Source organism: Gracilinanus agilis, chromosome 1 (assembly GCF_016433145.1).
Source record: "Gracilinanus agilis isolate LMUSP501 chromosome 1, AgileGrace, whole genome shotgun sequence".
Taxonomy (NCBI): domain Eukaryota; kingdom Metazoa; phylum Chordata; class Mammalia; order Didelphimorphia; family Didelphidae; genus Gracilinanus; species Gracilinanus agilis.
The window spans coordinates 104814209-104838613 of NC_058130.1; positions in this window are offsets into that span (position 1 = coordinate 104814209).

A 24405-nucleotide genomic window follows, 5' to 3' on the forward strand; every position below is an offset into this window, starting at 1 on the left:
TATTTTCTGCTTTTCTTCCACTCTTGGAAACATTTGTTTTATTTGTAAAAACAAAAACAAAAACAAAAACAAAAAAAACTTTTCATTTAATATATTCATAATTATCCATTTTACATCTCACAGTGCTCTTCATCTCTCCATCAAGTAGCTGGGGGGGGGGGAAATTATTCTTAAAAAAGAAAAAAGTAATTTTCAACTTTAATGCAATATCACTAACATTAAATTCCATTGGTTATAGTTAAATTTTTTAAAAATTAATTGCTTCTGACCTAGTCAGTTTAATCTCGTTAAATTTGTCCCAATGTTGTAGCCTGTCAAAGTCTTTTTTTTAATCCTAATTTTGTCACCCAATTTCTGTTTTATGTGTTTTGAAAATTTATAAAGCATGTCATCCTGTCATTATTTTTAATCTACATTAAATATTTTCTTTTATCCATGTAATTCAATTTTTTAAATACATTAAAAATCACTCAGTCAAGCAGATATCTCTGGATCCACATCATTGGAGACCTTCAAAATTTACCTTGAACTGTTTCTAGGCTTCCATCTAATTATGCTATAGTCCCAAATATCTCTACATCTTTAATATAAAAATAGCATTATATTTTCTCAAATATTCTTTTAAAATCTAATAAACAAATTTTATACCATCTATTCCTTAATATTGTAATAATTGCATCCAACTTCTTTTCCCTTCTCTCACTAAAATCACATATTGTACTAATAAGTTAATTACCTTTTCTAATGTACTTTATTTTATTTCTCTCTTCATTCTACTTCCCCTTACTGAGCTAAAAAAATTGGAAACTATTCATGCTTCAATTATTGGTGAAATGATTAAATAAATTGTTGTATAAGGGTATAATAGACTATTACTTCACCATAAGCAATGACAAATAAGCAACTTGGCATAATAACTAGAAATTTGAAGTCAGGAAAATCTGATATATACACATGTATCTATCTATCTATCTATCTATCTATCTATCTATCTATCTATCTATATATATATATATATATATTATCTGTGTGTGTGTGTGTGTGTGTGTGTGTGTGTGTGTATGCGTAATGCTCTTCTAGGAGACTCTTTAAAACCACAATACTAGCATTAGTAGAGGGATTTCCCTTATTCAAAAGAACTACTATATATTTCAAAGTTTACTTTTAATGACTTTAAACTTACGTTTATTCATTTAAAACTCCTTGAACAATAATAATATATTATACTAACACATATAGTGTGTGGATGAGTGCAAAGCACAGGGAGAGATGAAAAAGCAAATCACACACATTGCCTGTCCTTAAGGTTTCTATAATCTCAAAGGAGTATATGATAAAATGGATTACTTAGATGCATGCCTTTCAATAATAAGTGAAATATAATGACGTAAACAAGGTGCATGTGAAGTCTGAAAAGGAAATATTTTAGGTCCAGAACATCAATAAAATAATGTTTAAGCTCCTGTCATAAAGTAGATGAATATGTTTTAATGCTGACCTCACTTTTCATATCCATCTGAAGGTTCTTCCGAAGTATGCCAATTGTCCATTATTTTCTCTAATTCTCTTTATATTTTTCCTCTCAATAACATTTTTAAATTAGAGTAATAGAACACTACATATTGAAGAATGGGATTGCAAATGTTTTTGATATCCTTTCTAAGAAATATCCTAAGTCATAGGTGGAATAAATTAAACTGTCTAGGAGAAAGATGGTAAGAAAAAATATTAGAGACACTATGCATTTGTAAAAGCTGAAGTTTGTGAAGTTGTCTAAAATAGAGTATATTTTCTGTCTTTCAGCAAATTTTTACTAAAATAATTTTGTCTAAAATAAACTTTCACTTCAAATGCCAAGAAAATTATAAAAAAACATTTTAAAAAGTTTCTTTGTGCCTCCATAAATTACTTTCCACTTTGTCAACAATAGTAAAAATCTATAACAACTTTGAAGTCTTCAGACAGATGATATTTCCACTCACTCAGATCTTACTTTAATGGGAAACTGTAGCAAAAACAAAGATAAGAAAAGTTATCTGTGAAGTATTAAATGAAGATTTTTACCGAGGGGACATTAGAAATGTTTTAGTTACCTTGTTTCTAAGGCAAACAATAACTCTGCTTTTCTATAATTGGGTAGTCATCCAAGCCCAGATGATAGGAAGATTAGATATCATGAATAAAGAGTTTTTCATTGGTCCAACAGGCTATATTTCTTAAATCAAATGGACATAGGACAGTGAAGCAAGTATCTAGATATAAGTGAATTTTGTTTGGGCTTTTTTGTGGAATGGTTGTTAACATAGCTTGCTACTGCCTATCTGCTGTTTGTTCTTATTATTGAGTTATATTTAATTATATGTCCACTAGTTTATAATAATTAGCATGAGCACATGAGAGACAATCTGATATAGTAGATGAAGAGCTAACCTCAGATTCAAGAAGATCTGGGTCCAAGTACTAGTTCTTACATATACTGGCTACGTGATCCTGGATAAGTCACTTAATTCCTCAGTGTTTCAATAACTTCACCAAGATTATGTATTGCAGGAAAGACGTTAACCTGTTAATCTATATTTTCCTTTCTGAAATTCCCTACTCCAGTAAAATGATGGCCCGGATGGTCTATTCTTCTATAATAAAAATGATATAACAACATTTCACATGCCTTTAGCTCTATAAAATTTAAAAATAACTTTTCCCACACCAATCTTTTGAAGTGAGTAGCAAAGATGTTATTTGCATTTTACAGATAAAGAAAATGAGGTTCTTAGAGTTTAAGCAACTTGTCCAAGGTTACATATCAGTTATGCATCAGAGTCAGGATTATTGACAGGTATTCTTACCAATACTATGCACATTGCCCCCTCCACAGGGCATTTGTTCAAAAATAATATGGAAAGACTGAAATGGAATTTCACTATGGTGGTGAGCATATGTAAAGATGTGAAATTTACATATTTGAAGTCTGTCAAAAAGAATCAGTGTTTTGGTTGTAATAAAAGCATTATTTTTAAAGATGTAATATGAAAATGTGATTTTCAAATGGATCTGTTTGGGTCCCCTCCGTCTGGTATAAGGATTTGATAGAGGTCTCTGAATCGTTCCATGCCACAGAGAAGCTGAAGTTTAAATGAGGGGAAGGTTGTCTTCGGGCACTCTTTTGATAGCTAACTTGTCTTGTAGAATTAAGGGTTCCATTAACTCCTGCCTTTAGAAAAGGAAGTGCCAAATTAGAAACAATAACCTGGATGAAATATTGAAGGGATGCAGAAGCTGAGAAATATTCCTCCTCAGTGTTAGAAAGGGGACACTTCTAACAAAATGACCAAGTGAAAAGGTCACACTTGAAACTGGTTCTCCCTCACCATGTCAAAGTAGGAAGAGATGGGGTAAATAATGTAAATAAATGCATAAACAGATAGGTTAATAAATAAGCAAATGAATGGGAAGAAAAATAATTTCTTATAATACAGTCTAAAAAGGAGTGGGAAACAGGGTGAAAGGAGACAATAGAGGGTTGGCCTGTTGATTTCCAAGTCTGTTATTAAAATAGGTGTTCTGTGCTACTAAACACCCAAACTCCAAGTCTCCTGCCATTCTGTGTCCAGCACTGAGTTCTTCGGGGTTCCAGTTAAAACTAGCTAAACAGAGACTCTTAGAACATATAACAAGTAGAATGGTCTTCCCCCATGGCCCTTCCCTCAACACCAAACATCTATCCTACGTTGAGGAATCTCCCCTTAGAATAAGTAAATAAATAAATGAATGAATAATGAATGAATGAATAAACAAATAAATGAATAATCAAATGGATAAATATGTGTGCAATATATGCACAAATGTATAATACACACATTCATGTATTTATAACAGGGGAAAAGATTGTCTTGTATAATGCCTCATAATCTACTAAACAAAATCTGATCTTTGAGATACTTTATACATAGTACAATAGGAAATATACTTTAAAAAATATATATGTATATAGTAAATGTTTTTTTTTTAATATCTAAGGCTCAATGATTAGAACACTGGGTCTAGAATAAGGAAGACCTGAGTTCAAATTCAGCCACAGACACTGCCTAGCTATATGACTGGACAAATATTTTATTTGACCCTAGAAATAATGAATTTATTGGAGGAGAGGAGGAGCATGACAGCATCAAACTCACCATTTCTTTTCGCCTCTATATCTGGGGAATATAGACCCTTCCCAGACTTCTTTAGGCCTTCATCACCACTTGCCTGGACTATTGCAAAGATTCCTACTTGTCCTCCCTGTCTTCAGCCTTTCCTTCTCTCTAAAACATTCTCTACGTAGCTAGCAAAGTGATTTTCCTAAAACACAGATCTGGTCATGTTACTCAATAAAATCCAGTTCCTCCCTTTGGTTTCTAAAATGAAATATAAACTCTTCCATTTACATTTTTTTTAACTCTTACCTTCCATATTAGGATCAATACTATTAGTTTTAAGGCAAAAAAGCAGTAAGGGCTAGGTAAGGGGGTTAAGTGACTTGTCCAAGGTTACACATATAGGATGTGTCTGAGGTCAGTTTCCATCCCAGGACTTCCCATCTCAAGGCCTGAATCTTTATCCACTGAACTATCTAGCTGCCCACTCTGTTTACTTTAAATTTAAATTCAAATTTACTTTAATAAAAGCCTTTTGAAACCTACTGCCAAATTCCCTTTCTAGCTTTATTATAGTTTAGACTGCTTCACATATTTTTATGTCAGATCCAACCAAATTAGTCAATTTTATATACCCTAAATTCAGTACTTCATCTCCTATATCTTTGTTTTTGTTTTAGTTTTCTTACCAAATATAGCTAGAATTCAGATACTCCAAACCTTCAATTCTTAGAAGCCTTGACTTCCTTTGGGATTCAGAAACATTCTCCTATGCAAAGTCTATATGATATTTCTTCTGCTAGTGTTCTTTTCATCTTCAAATTATTTTGTATTTACTTGAATGTTTGAGTGCTGTATTTTCCAGAAATCATGGATTAAATAGCTTTTCAGCACTTTCAATAGGTTATCCTAGTACATAAATTTAATGTCTTAAGGAAAAACAAACAAAAAAGAACAAAGCTTTGAACATCCATATGTTACATACAACAGCCAACAATTGCCATCCATAAATTATTTTATTATTTTTCCCCAATCAAGAAAATTATCTCTCAGATACTTAATAAACTGGCAAAAAACTCCACACCCCCATCAAATACATTATGTGCTCAAAGCTGCCCAGGATGCATCAGTGCACTTGATATTTTTGTTACTAATGAGCTGACTTCTTTGAAAATTTTCTACTCGAGTTTCTTTAAAATAAAGCATGCTACTTTTCTAGTTATATAATCTTCAGTAGATGCTTAAACGCATTTAAGAAAAACATAGCACAACATTGAAATATAACTTCATTCCAATAAATATGAAAATATAACTTTTGTTTTGGTGTTCAACTTTGCTTCAGTCCATCAAAACTTCATAACTAATGGTTATTGAAAAAAATGAATCAATATTGAATGACATATGAATCTTCTGTCATTCCCCTTAAGGGCACAACTTTTAAAATAACAAAAAAATGGAATAAATCTAATTATAATAACTATATGTCATGCTTATAATAATTATAGTAATACATAATAATAAAACTATTCATAATAACAACTAGCATGTATATAGTGCTTTATGGTTTGCAAAATAATTTACAAATATCTCATTTTATCCTCCAAATAACACTTGGAAACAAGGGCTATTATTATACCCATTTTACAGATGAAGAAACCCAACCTTCACACAGCTAATATCTGTCTGAGACCATAATTTAACTTAGGTCTTTCTAACTCCTAGTATAACACTTTGTCCACCATGCCATCTAACTGCTTGCTCATGTCCCATTCTGTCAGAAACTTGAACCAAATCATTGGTGATTGACTAGGGTAGGGATCTATAAAGCTCAGGATCTAGTGACAATGGTCAATATGATTATAATCACTAGGCACTCTCATGCTACTATATACACTGACATTGTTTACCATGCTGCAGTAGACTCACCAAGTCCATATACAAAGAATCTTTAGGATCCTTTCTTTGACCCTTAATTTTCTACCACAGTCACTCAGGGCTCTATCTCACAGTAACAGTTTTACTACTTACAATAGGACTAACTCTATAGCTTGGAGAATTGGGGATTACCAGTAGCAAAAAGCTATCTTCTCACTCTTCTCATTTCACTTAAACTCTTGTCTTGGAGACAAGGACAGGATGAAAGAGTTTTGATGGGAATTACAAAGAAATTAGAGAGAATGATGGATCAGAGGCTTCATTAAATCTTTATTTCCTGTAAAAAAAAAGTTGCCATAGAACATAAGTTCTCAAAGGGATTTTAGACGAATTAGCCCTCAAAATAAGAATATTCAGAACTGGGAATACAAAGGGGAAAAAAAGGAAGGGAAAAAAAAAGCCCTTGCTCTCAAGGAAAATATATCCTGTCAACAGGGACACATGTTCAGGTAGAGTCCGATCCAATGCCAGGCACAATAGGCTGGTCTACTGCCCCCACCCTTTCCATTTTCTCTGCACATGTATTATTCACTTGTTTCCGGCAACAGTGATCCTAGGCTACACTCAGAAGGGTCAGGCTCCTTTATCTCCCACACTCAAAAAAACCTTAATTACAGTTTGTTTTGCCCCATGTCTAGGATGTCCCCAAAAAATGGAAGTAGAAAGACACTCATTATACAATATCGATCAACTATGAGACCAGTATTTCCTACATATAAAATAAAAACCAACAGTCACAATTTATAGCATAAATTGAAAAAAATAACAAAAATATAAATCAGTAACTTATTCTTATAACTACTATTACATTATCCTGGGGTTGTAATACTTATGTCATCAGAATATAAAAGTATATGTGCCCCCAAAATTCCACTTTTTACTTTGATTATGTACTGTTCAAATAATTCCCAGTCCATATCTTCTGTCAAATTTTCTATGACAAGCATGGCTTGCTGCCATTGTTAACTTTCAAACCCAAAAGGTTACCTAGAAGCATGAACACATCCATCTTTTGATTTACGTTCAGTCATTTACTGAGGTAAGAAAGTAGATATTTTAAAAAGTAATCAGGAGCCCAATATGAACTCCTCTTCTTGAGTCTACACTCCACTTGGAGGACATCATGGGTTTGGAATAATAGATGTTACTTGATCCTCTGCCCTTTCACACAAAATCTGGTAAAAATGAGTACATCCAGAAGTTGTCTCTGGGATTTAATTTACACAGCATACTGTCCCTCTGCTGTTATCATAAGCAGCAAGACCAAGAACTTCTTCTCTGGATGGGATGGGGTGGGGGGTTATGATACCATGTCTTTTTAACAATAAACCACCATGTAATAGGAAGCAGACAGTATCAGCCCCAGAACGTGGTTATGCTGAATGGTCAACAGGAAGCAGGGAGGACAGTCAGATGGCAGATGACAGAGACAAACAGAACATGCAGGACTAGTATTTAGCTTTCAATATGGAGGATAAAAACTTGGAGACAAAGGTGGCCAGGAGTGATACCATAACCACANAGTTAAAATCACCTGGGGTTCTATTTGGAAGGATTGAACCTCAATATAGTGTTTGACCAACTTCTGTGGACCTGTGGGGGTCCTTAAAACTACATTTCCCATGGTCCAATGGTTTTCATGGGTTTCCTGTTTTGGATGACCTATTAAAGGTGAGGGACTGTTTTAAGTAGGGGGTAGTGACTTGGAACTTCCTCTTGAGTTACCTGAGCTCAAGGAGAGAGGAAAGTAAATGGCTGAGGTGAGGTTGGAATAGGTTTCTTACAGGCGCGTGGTCAGTTTATCTCTATCAGCATGGCTTTTATTAAAATACTATTCTCCCTTTTGATCTCGGCCCTCATCATTTTTAATCATAACATCTCCCAAATGATCACAGGGGGGAAGCCTGCATGTACAATCACAATAGACACTTTCTCATAGAAAGCGTAGGGGGCGGTGCGTCAATTCTGATTTGTTACTTACTCTAGCACACATGGGTTAGGACCTCCCAGAATTGGAAGGTGCTCTTCACCTTTGGTGATTAAATCTAAAGTTGGCAGTGTAGACTTAATCTAATTATCACAATTACCCTTCCACTGAGTTCTGGGTAGTATGGGCTCTAGAAATTCCCTTATCAGAAGGTGGGGAAATGAGAGCAGTTATTCAATGACAGATATGTACATTAGCCACACTAATGTATAGCATATATAGAGACTTAGTCATGAAGTTCCTTTTGTTCATCCATTTAACCATGACCACAAATATCACAGAAACTTATTTCATTCCAGTATAAATAATTTATTGTGAGTTAATTGCCTGGACCTTTCTGCCTTCCTGGGATAGCAGAGATCCAGTATAATAAACTAAATTTCAAATTGGCCTCTTCTCACTTATGAAATGTTGAATTCTTCTGTAAAGGTCCATTTTAATATTTACCAAACATTTATTAAGCTCTTACTTTGTGTCAGTCACTGAGCAAAGATATGGGTGTACAAAGACAAAATCAAAACAATCCCTGCCCTCATATTCCATGCTAATGAAGATAAGCAAAATGTGAATAGGTAAATGAATATAAAAATATATTCAAAGTGAATATAAAATTATTTCAGAGGAAGAAGAGTTAAATAAAAAATAAGGAAATTTTTCCAATTAGAGGAAGAATATTATAGTAAGAGAAGTCTCAGTGCTAAAGCCTAAAGGCAGGAAATGAACTGCTTTGTTCAGGGAATGGGAGTACGTCAATTTGGCTGGAACATGGAGCCTATGAAAGGGAGTAATGAGGCATTGGTTAGTAGGTAAAAATAAGTAGGAGTAAAGTTGTGAAGAGTTTTAAGTGCCAAATTTAAAGGTTATATTATACTCTAGAGGCAATTGGGAACCAATGAAAGTACATGAGAAGAGGATGAAATGGTCAGAACTGTGCTTTAGACATGTCAATTTAGAAGCTCTTGAAGAATTCAGGGATAAGTGGAGAGTCTGGCTATAGTGAGGGTATTTAGATTTTTGAAAGAGTTCAATTGAGATATAATTAGAGCCTGGACAAATGTGTTGGCCATGTCATTGAGGAGAAGTGGATGGATATTAGAGATCCCTCACTCTTTTATCTTTTTTAGGCTTGGCTAATAATAAGATTTATTACAGTATTGAGCACACAGTAGAAGATCAATCAGTAACAGAATTGCAAGCTGAATAAATGCAAGATCAGGCAGAAAATAACTAGTATCTTTAGATTTATGTTTCAATAGTAAAATAATAAATTGCTTTCATTTTGAAAGGATAAATATTAATTAAAATCATGTGGACTATCCAATTTTTAGCATTTGATTATTATTTTAAAATTTAAATTTTTGAGAAGTCATAGAAACAGATCTGAAATCCCTCTACTATACAATGTATGGTACAAGAGAGAGCCCAAGGGACTAAGAAGTCAAACAACCTACCCATGATTACACAACCAATCTGGGTCAGAGGAAGGACCTAAATAGAGTCCCTTATGATTTCATGGTCATCTCTCTTTTTACTAGATCATCATACATTATTACATTCAAGTAATTTTATACTTAACTAATATTTTTAGGGATCTGAAAGGAGAAGGATTCGATACTCCTCAAAAGTAGACTTTTTAAAGTCACGAATAATTTTGAAAGAAAAAAAATTCTTATATCTAATTCATTTTGTTCTGCAACATATTCCTGATTAGAAACAACAGTCAAGAATAAAGGAATAGAGGGGCACTAAAGGCAGGTTTTACTAACACATTCTTCAAACTATTTAGAAGACCAAATCAATAAATAATTCTGCAAATAATCTTATTAGAATGAATAATGGCATAACTTAAAAGTATATTATACTTGCCATAATTTTCATAGAAAGCCCATTTCAATTAAAATACATAACTGTAGCATATGAAACAAATGTTCTTTAGTATTACATCAATAATAGGAAGCAAAGAATTAATCAATTAATTTAGCATTATATTTATGAAAAGAAAGAATAATCTGCTCACTTATGCCTTGCAATGACTTCATTTTTAATACTAGAAATTATTTACTTTATAGTTTAGTTTGAAATTCAGCCAATTAGAAATTTACTTCAATTACATTGTATCGGGAAAATCTTCCTCTGGTGTCTCCTAATAGCTGTGTAAATAGAATTAGCTCCAGCCCATTAATAGTCAAAAATCTACTCAACCTAGGCGTGCTAATGATGTCACTCTCACCTCCCTTAGTGGGGAGGGGAGACGAGTTACCCACATGTGACAATAAGTAACAAATCAAGAATAAGGGACTGCCCTTTGGGCAGTCCAATTCAATGTAGAAACTGCCATTTGTCCATTTGAATTAGAGGTGGACCACAGGAAGTGATGAAAGACACTATCTCTTTAAGTAAGTTAGTGAACTTCCTGTGGGGGCAGTTGCAGTCTCCAACTGGAAGAAGAAGCATCTCCTGAGACCACAGACAGATTACGCTCTATATTGTCACGTGGGTAAGTTAGGCTGACTTCCTTGGCCTTGCTGGGCCAATTCTAAACTCTGCCTATCTGGCTGTTGGGCCTTGTGGCTTACAGCTTCATTATTAAGCTTTATAACCTTCTTCTCTCTCCGTCCAGGCCTTTGGCCTGGACTAGCCTCTTCCTTTTTCTCTTTATTCCTACTTTTTACCTACCAGACTGCAAATAAACTCTTCAACCCGATGCTGACTTGGGTCTGATTTAATTACGGAATCAACCTAAATTGTTGATTCCTGGCGGCCACACATTTTAATATATATCTATATATCTATAAATACTTAAATTTTCCTTCTTACATAGCTTAAAAGAAATTCTCAAACAAACAAGTTCTACCAACTTTGGAGGGCTTTGGGTACTGGACTGCCTGTACTCAACAAGATGTTTAGTATCTAAGGAACATCTGCCTTAATTCATTAATAAGCTGTTATTAAGTGCCTACTATGTGTCTACCGATACTGGGGATAAACTGACCAAAAAATCTATTAAATAATCCCCTTTCTCTACAAGTTTGTAATCTGTCTGGGAAGACAAAATGTTTACTTAAATACAGGGTAACAGAACCTTTAGCTGAGGTAACCTACCAATGTATTCATTTTAAATTTGATCAGGCTTTTGATTTCATGGGGTTAGAAAACCATTTCTTCTACATACACATATTGTCACCTTCTCTCAAATTTATAAGCTAATAAAGTTGCCTGGACCTCTGAGAGTTTAAGTGACTTTTTCTGGTTCAAACAGCAAGTAAGTCAGGGCTTAAATCCAAGATCCAAGGATTCACTCCTATTTCACTCTACCATGATGCCTCTACAGTGTCATACTAGAGGTCTTCCCCAAGACATTGAACTTCTAAGTGGTCTCTCTCCTCTTATTTACAAACTGCTAGGTGAATTAAAGCTACTTTCCACAAAATGTATTTTTCATCAAACAAATGTCTATTATGGATCTATTATGTGCCAAGTACTCTGCTAGGCAGTCAATAATACAAAGATAAAAATGAAAGTCTTGGACCTTGACCTTATCTTTAATTACATTGTTATTTTTCATCTTTTCCAGTTTAGCTTGAAAGTATTAAGTATTTTCTCCCTCAAAATGGGTAAAAATAACACAAGATAACAGTTTAGTTTAGTCTCCTATTTCTGAAGTGATTCTAGAAAATCATATTGATATAAGACCATTTGGGATAGGGCAAACCTATGATAACATATGAACTATATGATAGGCAGTGTTTTTCTAAGATTTGCAAAACATTTGAACACATCTCATTTTATCCTTACAATTACTGAGAAGTTGGCGCTATTCTCATTAAACAGATGAAGAAAATGAGAGAGACAGGGGCCAAAAGACCAATCCAAGGGATCACACAGTAAATAACTGATGATGAATTTGAACTGAGTTCTTCCTAACTCTAGGTCCATTGCCCAAGGTGCTTTGCCACCTAGTTTCCTAAATTACCACAAATAAGTTTGTCAGCAACAATAACAGGAACTTTTTTCATCCTCTGCATTCTCTGCATTTTCCAAACCTTTACTGTGATTATGAATTTTAATGTCTTGTTTTAATCATGTCAACTAAAATCATCATGGGAGTAATGAAATCACAAATGCAGATATTCTCCAAATGGATTAAGATGTAATAAGATTAGCCAGGAATTATTTTCTATATTTCTAGAGAAAAGACAATTCTCTAAGAATTAAATTCAAAATCATGAAGGGCTATTTAATGTCAACAGGATCACATTGCATTTATTTTGTAATTATATATAGTCATTCTTTGTAGTAAAAGTATTGTTGTACAGTAATGACCTGTTAATTAGCTATTTTGAACATTACAGTGATCCAAGACAGTTCTGAAGGACTTACGATGAAAAATACTATCCATCTCCTGAGAAAGAATATATGGAGTCTAAATGCAGATCTAAACATATATTTTACTTTATTTTTTGTTCTTTATTTTTTGGTTTTGTCTTTTATTTTGCAACATGACTAACATGGAAATATGTTTTTTAAGACTTCACATGTATAATGTATATCAAATTATTTTCCCTCTCAATAGTGGGAAGTGGAGGGTGGAAAGGAGAGAGTTTAGAACTCAATTTTTTAAGTGAATGTTAATTTTTTACACAAAATTGAGAAAAAATTTAAATATTAAAGTGTGCTTGATGTGGCTTCTTATGTAATAAAGGGATCCTTTTTCTATGCCAGTGTATTTGAAAAAGTATAACCAATATGTTTGTTGGGATTGCAAACATTGTATTAGAATCTAATGGGATTCAGCTGCTAGGTAGAGCATTATCTTTTGTTGTAGAAGTAAAATTTCTTTTGTCTCTTTCTCTGTGCCCTGACCCAACTAGCCTAATCATGATTTTGGTCCTTGGGTCTGGAAAATCTGAATTCAAATTTGACCTTCCACATTTTCTAGCTATATGATTGTTGCAAGTCACTTAACCCCTGATTGTATAACAAAAAGATTCCCAGGAAAAGCAAATACCAAACCACTCCAATGTCCTCACCAAAAAACATCCATAGGTAGCTTTGGTCCATAGAATCATGAAGAGTGAAAGACAACTGAATGAGCAACAATCAGCATCAGAAGCAATGTTCCCAGAAAAGAAGTGGTTGATGTCAGCATACATATTGGGGAATTATATAAAAGGTTTGTGAGGATAAACGACACATCGAGGAAAGGCAGCTTCAGGGAACCCGAATCCTCAGGGTAAAGAAAAGTACTCTCTGAAGGTATCAATCCTTGGAATTAACCAGAGAGCTATAATTATATGACATTTCATGAGGATGATGAGGGCTTTGGTCTAGGGTGAGAAATTTAGCGTTCACATATCAAATCATGCTTTATCCTCCATACAGCTGTATCTCCTTCTCCTATGCCCCTCTTTTCCCAGTAGCATAGAATAAACCAACCTTCTAACCAAAGAGTGTCACTTTTCCTTTCAATACATTGTGTCCCTTTCATTTCAATAAATAAACTAAACTTACTGTATTGCTGAAAAGTCAGGCTTATTCTAGGCATCAAAATTAGTTCATGTTCCCTTTTCCCTGTTAAGCTATTCAAAACACACAGCAGGCTATATACATTTTGTCTTCAGCCAGGTTAAAAAATAATTAACAACAATCCCAAAAACATTTCTAGTCACACAGAGTATAACGTCTTCTATCAATCTGGATAATTGCTTAGCATATTAACTGTCCGTCCCTCTAAGAAGTCTTTTTTGAAATGTACCATCAGTATATTTCTCATGAACCAGTTACAGAATGAACAGTATGTTGCCTCATGATAATCAGTTGCTTTTTTTTCCTTTTTTCCTCTTTTTATTTTGTCTATAAGGAAAATGTGAGCTTAAACCAAAGTAATAATCATACACAAAATTCCGTAGGTAGAGGAGGAAATGAAGGAAAATAAATTTCTATTTATACAATAGCTGTAGAAGGACTAAGATAATACCTGAGAAGAGATTTTTTTAAGGGAAGTATATTGTTGGAGGCTCTTATTGAAGAATTGTGTCTAGAATGACTAGAATGAGGCATTAACCAAGATCTCATTTTCTTATACTGTGACTGATCCACGATCTCATTCAAATAGGTACTCCCTGCACCAGTGCAACTGGGGAAATATTGTTGACTTCCATCTTGCTCAATTATTTTTAGACCCTTTCATAAATTCTCATTATCTACCCTACACACTGGATAACGGTATTGGGTTCTTTGGGTGTGTTATAAGTTCTGTAATTTTATAATTTTATTAGTGTAGTGAACATTTAAAGAACTTTTTGAAGAGCAGTTGAGGGACTCTATTTTTTTCATAAAATAAAGTTTATTAAAACATGAAACAAATGTCTTCATTTATCTGGAATTTAAATGTGTTATCTCATATTACAGGTCAAACTCCTTTATAATGAACAAAACCATAACAATAGTGAGCTGAAGGGCAGCTAGAGTGAATAGGGCAGCTCAGTGAATAAAACACAAAGCCTGGAAATGGGAAGTGCTGGGCTCAGATTTGGCATCAGATCTTTTCCTAGATATGTGAACCTGGGCAAGTCATTTAATTCCAATTGCCCAGCCTTTAACACTCTTCCACCTTGAAACCAGTACTTAGTATCAATTCTAAGACAGAAGGTAAAGTTATTTAATTTTTAAAATAATAATGAGCTGATATCTCTCAAAATCATAGCAGATTTGAAATCACAAGACTGCAACACTTAATAGGATTTGGAGTAGGAAGGAATCTTAGAAATTATCTAGTCTACATTATACACGGAGACTGATACACTGGCACAATCGAATGTAATGGACTTCTCTACTAGCAGTAATGCAATGATCCAGGATAATTCTGAGGGACTATGAGGAGGAACGCTATCCACATCCAGAGAAAGAACTGTGGGAGTAGAAACACAGAAGAAAAACAACTGCTTGATCACATGGGTCTATGGGGCTATGATTAGGGATGTAGACTCTAAAAGATCACTCTAGTGCAAATATCAATAATATGGAAATAGATCTTTATCATTGACACATGTAAAACTTGGTGCAATTGTGCATCAGCTACGGGCAGGGGAGAGGGGAGTGAGGGAAAGAATATGAATCTTGTAACCATGGAAAAATATTATAAATTAATCAATTAAATAAAATTTAATTTAAAAAAAGGAATTATCTAGTCTGAGCATCATAAATCTAGAGTGATAAGGGTATCGGATCTCATCTAGTCCACTCTTTTCATTTTACAGTTGTGGAAAGTGAGGTCCAGAGAAGTTAACTGATTTGTCCAAAGTCATACAGGTTAGAGGGACATGAGATATAATACACAATGGCCCATACAACTAGCTTATCATTTACACTCCTGATTTCATAGATTTTAAAGCTATATGGTTGCTTAAAAACTTACTAAAGATTTTTAGTGGGGTCAAGCAAGTAGGAAGCTATCTGAAATAGTATAATGTGGATTTCAACATGGAGAAGTTAATATATTACATGACTGAGGTTCTTTTCTATTTTAAGATTCTATAGTTGTAAGTTAGAATTCAGTTCCTTTCCTTTTTTAAATATAGGTATCTTAAAATAAAATTATTAGGTGGTCTCATGGGAAAAATGGTGAATTGGGGTCTGATTCAACCACTCTCCTTCCAGACCAATTGAGGGTCTGGCTTCAAATATATTATTTGGAATTCACTACCTGTATGACCTTTAGGAACTTGCTTTGGGACTCAGTTTCTTCAAATGCAAAATATAGAAAAGCACAATAAATGACCTCATATTTCTCTCAAATCTAAATGTGTACTTCTTTGAGCCTATGAAAATGATTCTCAAATTCTGACAAGACTACTTCATTTGGTCCAGTTGAAGAAAACATTCATTGAACAAGAAAAAAATATGAGCTAATGTAAAAATCTGAATGAATCTCATTTTATTACTTTCAAATATATAGAGCAATGTTAAGGAATAGGTCATTCCCTGATACTTGGAATAAAGGGAATTGCTAGATTCTCTACTCTGGCAATTATTGCCCAATTTCTCTAGAATGCTTTGGATTTTAATGGGATCAGCAACCTCTGAAGACTCCAGAAATGTGTCATTTCTGTACTTATTTTGCAATTATGGTTACTACTAGACAAAGCTCAGTCTCCATCAACACCCATTAGTGTGCTCTATCCTCACAAGTGAGTCATTGGTATGCCAGCACATTCACCAGGGAAATATAAGATTTTGAACAAAAAATTTCAACACCCATGCACTTCCCCAGAAAGAGAACGATAACTTCATTAGAGTAACATTACTTAAAGGACCAGAAAGGATTTGGAATGTATGTCACAGAGACATTATGACCCTTTTAGTAATATGAATCATGTATCCTAGAACTGGTGGTTTTTAAGGAATTATTTATATTTTATTTAAAGAAATTTTGAAAAAATATTTTAAAATATTTTATTCATTATTTTTTCCAAATGATTCTATTTTAAGTATTTAAAAATAGAATGTTGGCCTTTACTATTATATAGGCCAAACATTTCCCTTGTTGACAATATGAATTTGATTAGTAATTTCCTTCTTTCCCCTAAATAGTAAAAAGATATATTAACTCAGTGTATCTGAATCACTGCATTTTCATCTTTCTTTAGAGAACTATTTGTGTTTATTGGCATTTGTCAATTGAAAATAATAAAATGGAAAAATGCATATATATGTATATATATATACATATATATATCTTTATTATGTTTTAGCCTGCTCATGTTATAAAGTAGCTATCCTTTTTCTAAGCTAAGATAGATGCCCCTCAAGTCTTCACATAGTGAAACTGAATATTCACTAACCATGTTGTAAGTACCATTTTCCTTGCCTTGACTCATAGGATACCCAATTATAGAATTGGAAAAAAAAAAAAAGACTATCAGACCCATCAGCTTGGAGTTCTATATTCCTAGTAGAAGAAACTGATGTTCTTTATTTAAACTATATTAAAGTAAGAAAAGATTTATAGATGCAGTATTCCAAAGTGGATTTTTTTAGACTGAGATATAACTAGTAAATGAAATCCTATAGAATAATCATAGCCGTATTTTGACAGTGTTTCCATAAAGTGAATCTCTTTCTCCCCAGACTGTAACCTTTACTCTCCATTCATTTACTCATTTTACACCTTATTAAAAAACAGAGTAGAGGACTGAAAAATAGCCTCCATTATTTCTGAGTCTAAACTAGAATGTTTAGTTTCTTAGATGAATCTTATACTTCAAATATATCATTTTACCTTTTTGTTTTAATCAATTTTCTTTTTTTCTCTAGTTGTTTATTTTCTTAGAACTTGATGATTAGTGATTACTGCTAACCTACTTTCTCCAAGGATAGATTTACCTGAGTAAACCTTTCCTCTAACCTTGTTATACTCACTGACAGTTCACAGGAAAAGAAAAATCACTTCAGCTTGTCAACTATTAAGAAGATGGAAAGCTGAGAGTAACAAACAATTTTATCTGTGAATGGACTCAAAATACTACAGTATAAATATCTACTATAATTGAAACATTTTCACTGATTGTTCAAATCAGGCTGTGATGAGAAATACAATCTATGGCAAAAACATCAGCATATTAGATTAGACCTGAATGAACACCTAATTCTTTAAGTACATCTTTTTTTTCCTTTTAAAGACTAGGTCTTTTTACTAATCCAGAATGGAAGTATAGGGGCTATTCACAGCCTCAATCCAACTCTGATCAACAAATGAGCTTTGGCCTGTTGACATCCTGACTTGAATTGGTTTGCCATGCTTTAGGCAACCCACTGGCCCCCCTGAACTTGGGGAATGCCATATTAGTCCTGAGTTTAATGCAGACATTCACCCAAGGTTAAGCAATCTACCAATTCTAGCCTCCCAATAGCCAAGATTACTAGTTTGTAACACCATGTCAAATTTAAGCATGAGTTTAAAATATAAGATAGAGCAGTCTTATAGCACATCACTGTTCATTCTTTATTAGTATATACACCAAAGAAGGAAAGAAGAAAAATGATGTCATTAAACATTTATGTGAGGTGCTTCATACATAGCCAACTTTATGTTATGTACTGTGGAAGAGGGATGCTACTGAAGTATAAGATATGATCCCTGATGACAATGGTCCTATAACATAGCTGAGAAAATAAAAGCATTAGATGCAGATTAATTAGATTCCAATAAATGATTAACTGCGAAGTGCTTACTAAGTGCCATCAGAGTTCAGAGGAAAGTGAGAGATCAATGTGAATTGGAATTATCAAAGAGTTGACCGTGGTAGAGACAGGACAGATGCCCCAGATGCCAAAGGATGGCTAATATAGAATACATGGAGGTGGAAAAAGAAAAAAAAATATGCAGTGTAAATAATGTGATCAAAGGCAAAAGGGAGAAATCTCTTGCCTGATTAATTTGGAAGGGCATGTTGGCAAATGGAGGTAAATACATTTGGAAAGGTGAAGTGGGTTCAGATTAGAGAAAGAAAAGGAATTTTAACTGGATGGAGCTAACAATAGCGAAGAAAGTAAAATCATTGACTTATAAACTTTAATGGCTAAAGCAGGTTTTATAGCAATGAGAGGCCATTAGGTCTACTTTCAGGCACTGAATATTTGACCTATAATGCTCCTCTCTAGAAGATGCTAAATGTTTTCGTCTCTGTCTAACAATCTGAAGATAATGAAGAGTGATCCTAATTGAGTTTCAAAGCTCCAGGACTAACACCAGGAGCTCAAAATAAACATTAAATGCCAATTTAAATATTTGCAGGTTACAGGAATGGAAATTGGAAGCACATGTGGTTAATTAGCCAGAGATTTAAATCCTAGGCCTGTTCATACCTTGAAAATGAGCAGGATGAACTGTTAATCTGATGTTGACAGCAGAAAAAAAATGAGATGGTGTTGAGAGGCAGAGAAAGAGAGAGAGAGAGAGAGTTGAATATCTAGAAAATTGTCTAGTTTTCTCATTCATTTTTAATCTTGACACAGCTTAGCATAATATCAACAATTTCTTTCCCCTTCAAAACTGACTTCATTTTCTTGCTTGAAATTACCATTTTTGTGTTTCAGTCATTACAGTTGTGTTTCACTCTCTGTGACCCCATTTGGAATTTTCTTTGCAAAAATACCAAGTGGTTTGCCATTTCCTTCTCCAACTTATTTTTACAGATGAGAAACTGAGGTAAACAGGAGTTGTCAGTTTCTCAGGGTCACACAGTGTGTGTCTGAGTGTCTGAGGCTGGGATTTGAACTCATGATGAGGAGACTTCATGATCCCAAGTTGAGTGTTCTATCTATTGTGCCATCTAGTGGCTTTTGAAAAGACTACTGCTCATTTCTTTTAGGTACAGTATGTTTTTTGAACTTTTAATTTACAGAGTCCCTTAACTTCAGTGATGCTGCTTGGAATTATGTCAGATCTCATACATTATATGTCTTATTTCTGTTAAATTTATACACTTGTTGATATACTATAGTAAATATTAGTGTCTGAACACAGAAAAAAATGGGAATGGGGTTGAATAGACTGAGGACAGCTGGGACTGAGAATCCTTAAAATCTCACTATTGCAGCATAATTGGTTATTTTTACTTGTTTATTAATTGATTGGTTCATTGATATAGATCCAGAAATATCAATATGAACAATTTTGGAAAGGTGAATGGAATGTTGGAAAACGTGACAGGATGTGAAAGTCAGATAAGAGGTTGGTGTCAGGGATTCCAAGTGGTAGGTACCAATGCCAGCTGGAAAGTGTGAAAATTTATCCAAAAAATATCACCATAGATAGTTGATCCAAAGCTATGTTTTTGACCAGGATTCTAATCCCTGGAAGGCATATGTGGAGTAAGAACATATCTCATTCTCAAGCTAAAGAGCAGGATGCTGAGAGAGCAACTTTGACTCAAGGAAGTATGAGCTAGAAATCATTACAGGGAATGGGTAGCAAGGCCTATAAGGAAATTAGTGGCGAAATCTATAGGTCTTCAGAGAGCTAAGTATTCATTACAAAATATTGTACAAAGAGGGTAGCACAATGGATAGAAGACCAGACTTGGAATCAAAAGGACCTAACTTCAAATTTGGCCTCAGTCACTTCCTACCTGTATGATGACCCTGGGCAAGTCACTTAATACCAATTACCTAACCTTTGCTTGCTCTTCTGTCTTAGAATTGATATTAAGACAGAAGAAAAGGATTTAAAATGTAAAAATAAATACTCTTTTGAAAAGCAATATATTGTACAATTTTTGTGCAACATTATGTATGTGTGTATATGTGCATATAAATACATGTGTATCTATGTGTGTATGTGCATATATATATATATACAGATTATAAAATACATATGATACATAAAATTAACCTTAAGAGGCTAAAAATTATTCTTATAATTCAGAAGTAAGGCCAATTTGGCTCTACTTTCTAGTTTTTCTGGGGTAGAAACAACAAGTGTATTAGGTTTTATGTGACCATTATCTCTTTATCTCTTCTATCTCCCAGTGCAGAGTGCTATCAAACAACACTTCTCTACTGAATTCTGTTCAACAATCACTGCATTAAGGATCTACTATATGCCAGGCCCTATGCTTAGAGCTGGTGATACAGAGATAAAAAATGGCAGTGGCCCAATGACTAAGAAGCTTGTGATTTAATAGGGGATTTCAACATGTAGAATTAGTAAGATAATAGGAGTAAAGGAGAAATGCAGATTCAGTCAACTCGGGAAATTTGGAAAGTGGGATCATGGTCAGCCAGACAGGATGGGCGAAAGTTTCATAAAGGAGGGAAGAACCTAATTAGGACCTTGAAGGAAAAGAAATATTTCAATAGATAAAACTGAGAAGGGAGTCATATTCCATACTGTGGACATGGTCTGGAGGTATGAGTGTGCAGGATGAGATTAACAGAACAGTATGGTTCTAAAATGGTACTGAATTGTCTGGAAAATAAAGTACATGGGAGTGGGGAGGGGAAAGTAGAGATACCACCTAAATAAAGAGATTTAAACCATACTAGGAAGGACTGAAATGGTAGAAATAAGGGATTGTTTTATCTTTTCTTTTTTTTTATTTTTAGAAAAATTTTCCATGGTTACATAATTCATGTTTTTACTTTACCCTTCACCTCCTCAACAACCCCCCCCCAGTAGCTAACTCTCATTTCCACTGGTTTTAACATGCGTGGTCAGTCAAGACTTATTTACATATTATTGATAGTTACATGGGTGTGGTCTTTTCAGTTCTACATCCCCAATCATGTCCTCATCAACCCAAGTTTGTTCAAGCAGTAGTTTTTCTTCTGTGTTTCCACTCCTGTAGTTCTTCCTCTGAATGTGAGTAGCGTTTTTTTTTTTCCATAAATCCCTCAGAATTGTCTTGGGTCATTGCATTGCTGCTAGTACAGGAGTCCATTACATTCTATTTTACCACAGTGTATCAGTCTCTGTGTACAATGTTCTTCTGGCTCTGCTCCTTTCACTCTGCATCAATTCCTGGAGGTCTCTCCAGTTCACATGGAATTCCTCCAGTTTATTATTCCTTTGAGCACAATAGTATACCACAATTTGTTCAGGCATTCCCCAATTAAAGGGCATCCCTTCATTTTCAGTTTTTTGCCACCACAAAGAGTGCAGCTATAAATATTTTTTGTGCAAGTCTGTTTATCTATGATCTCTTTGGGGTACAATCCCAGCAATGGTATGGCTGGATCAAAGGGTAGGCATTCTTTTTTTGCTCTTTGGGCATAGTTCCAAATTGCCATCCAGAATGGTTGGATCAGTTCACAACTCCACCAGCAGTGCATTAATGTCCCAATTTTGCCACATCCCCTCCAACATTCATTACTCTCCCCTGCTATCATTTTAGCCAATATGCTAGGTGTGAGGTGGTACCTCAGAGTTGTTTTCATTTGCATTTCTCTAAAAAAAATCATAGAGATGGCCTTCTCAGACAGATCTGTGCATTGAGAGGTTTAGTTTATGTGTTCTATGAAGGATGGATTGGAGATGGGTGAGACTAGCTATAGGGAGACCAGTTGAGATGGATGGGGTATTCAGGGTGGATTATTATCTCTAATGTGAGGTTTTGCTAAGCTCTTTTCAGAGTTGCTCAACCACCTTTGGTGTCTCCCTGGCTTCCAAATCTCTTCTGTGGTTCCAAGAAGCTGTAGCATTCACAGTGGTCACACTCTAGTAAAATCATCTCAGCAGATGTGCTAAAATAGGTAGAGGGCAGCCAACAGATTTAAACCTTTGGTGATCTTATGGAATGTTTACCCCAGCACACAAAAACTTCTCCCATTGGAATTAGAGAATGAGAACAATTTCTCTAATGACCATGAGGGCAGCTGATATAAGCACTGGGGAGCACTTAGATCTTGGTCAGACATAAAAGATGCCAAGGTCATCCACTGAATCCAAGGCCATTCATAGTCATCCTGATTTTTGCCTTGTCATTGGACTTCTGATGATTCTGGAAAAGAAAGTAAAGCTTATAACTCTGTGCAACTCTGTCCCGCTAAAATCCAATTCACTAAGTCAAGACACTCATCACCATGTTTTTGGTCTTAGAAAATGAAAAGATCAACAACAATAAAAGAGACACCAATGAAAAGATTACCATATTAATTCAGGAGAAAGAACAGTAGCAGTTTCAGTAGAGTGGAGAAAGGAGACAATCTAAGCAACCAGGTGACAGAATTGGCAGGATTCGTCAAGTGATTGAACATTGTAATAAAGAATATGGGGAAAGATAGATGATTAATAAGTATTGAATACGTGCCATGGAAAGTGTTTTAAGATCTGTAGATACAAATACACGCACACACATATATATATACACACACAAACAAATTTATGTGTATGTAAATAAGAATGGCATTCCTTGCCCTGAGACCTTACATTCTAATGGAAGGGGACAACATATAAAAAAAAGATTCTGATAAAACAGAGGAAGGGTACTCACATGCAGACATGATAAAGAGACAATTGAGGAGAATTATGAATTCCTTGGTCCCAGAAAGCTAAAGTTAAAAGCTAACTTACCAGAGAAAGTAGACCCAGGGATTGTATCCAAGGTTAGATATTGGGATAGTCACTTCCTCTCTTTAGACATTAGTTTCCACAGTAAACTGAGAAAATTTGATGAGATTTCCAAAATCTTTCCATATATATGATATAAAGATAGGATTGAGCTTGACTTGTCTCCTACTATATTTCATCAAATTCCAATTGTGTGAAAGCTTGTCCATAGTTTGGAAACAGGAGCCTTGGTTATCTTTAGGTCATCCTTCAGACAATTTGATGGTATAAAAGTGGTTTTGAATCTGCAAGACAGGGAGGAATGGTGATTTTCTCATGAGAGACATGAAAGCTAGAAACATGAGCATGTTGAGTACGATGTACCCAAGGGCCATTCAAATGGCAAAATGGAAAGCAGGCAGCTGGATGTATAAGAGTAGAGTTCAAGAACATTTGAAACAGAATTCATATGCCTCAAAGAAGAAAGAGAAGAGGAAATAAAAGAATGGAAATTCATGTTTATAGCACTTTAAGGTTTGCAAAGCACTTCCCTCACAATAATTCTGTTAGTTTATTAATATTAATATTGTTAGGCTCAATTTTCAGATTAGAAACTTGAGCCCCAGAGAGGTTAGGAGAATTGTTAGGGATCACAGAAGTGTAGCAAGTAGCAATATACTCCATATTCCATACAACATATTCCATATTCCAAGTAGCAATATATTCCATCCTCCAGCAAAATAATCCATTAGAACTGTTCAAAAAATGGAATGAATTTTCTGAGCAGGTAGTGGGTTCCCCTTTATGGAAGGACTTCAGAGAATAAATGACAATCATTTTTTGAGTAAGTTGTAGAGGAGATTCTTCTTCAGGTAAGTGTTGGATCAGAAGGCTAGTGAGGTCTATTTCAACTCTGAATTTCCCTAACCTCTTTTGCTGAGGTCAGCCTTATTTTGTCATTCTGAGAGTGGAAATGTCTCCTCAAGAATACCCTCTGAAGGGGGTCAGTTAGGTTGCTCAGTCGATAGAGAACCAGGCCTAGAATTAGGAGGACCTAGGTTCAAACCTGGTCCCAGCTACAGGACTCTACAAATCACTTCACCTCAAATGCCTAGCCCTTACCATTGTTCTGCCTCTGAACCAATACTTCCTATTGATTTAAGACAGAAGTTAAGGGAAGAAAAGGAAAGAAAGAAAACAAAACAAAGGAAAAGAAAAAAAGAAAAGGGAAAGAAAAGAAAAGAAAAGAAAAGAAAAGAAAAGAAAAGAAAAGAAAAGAAAAGAAAAGAAAAGAAAAG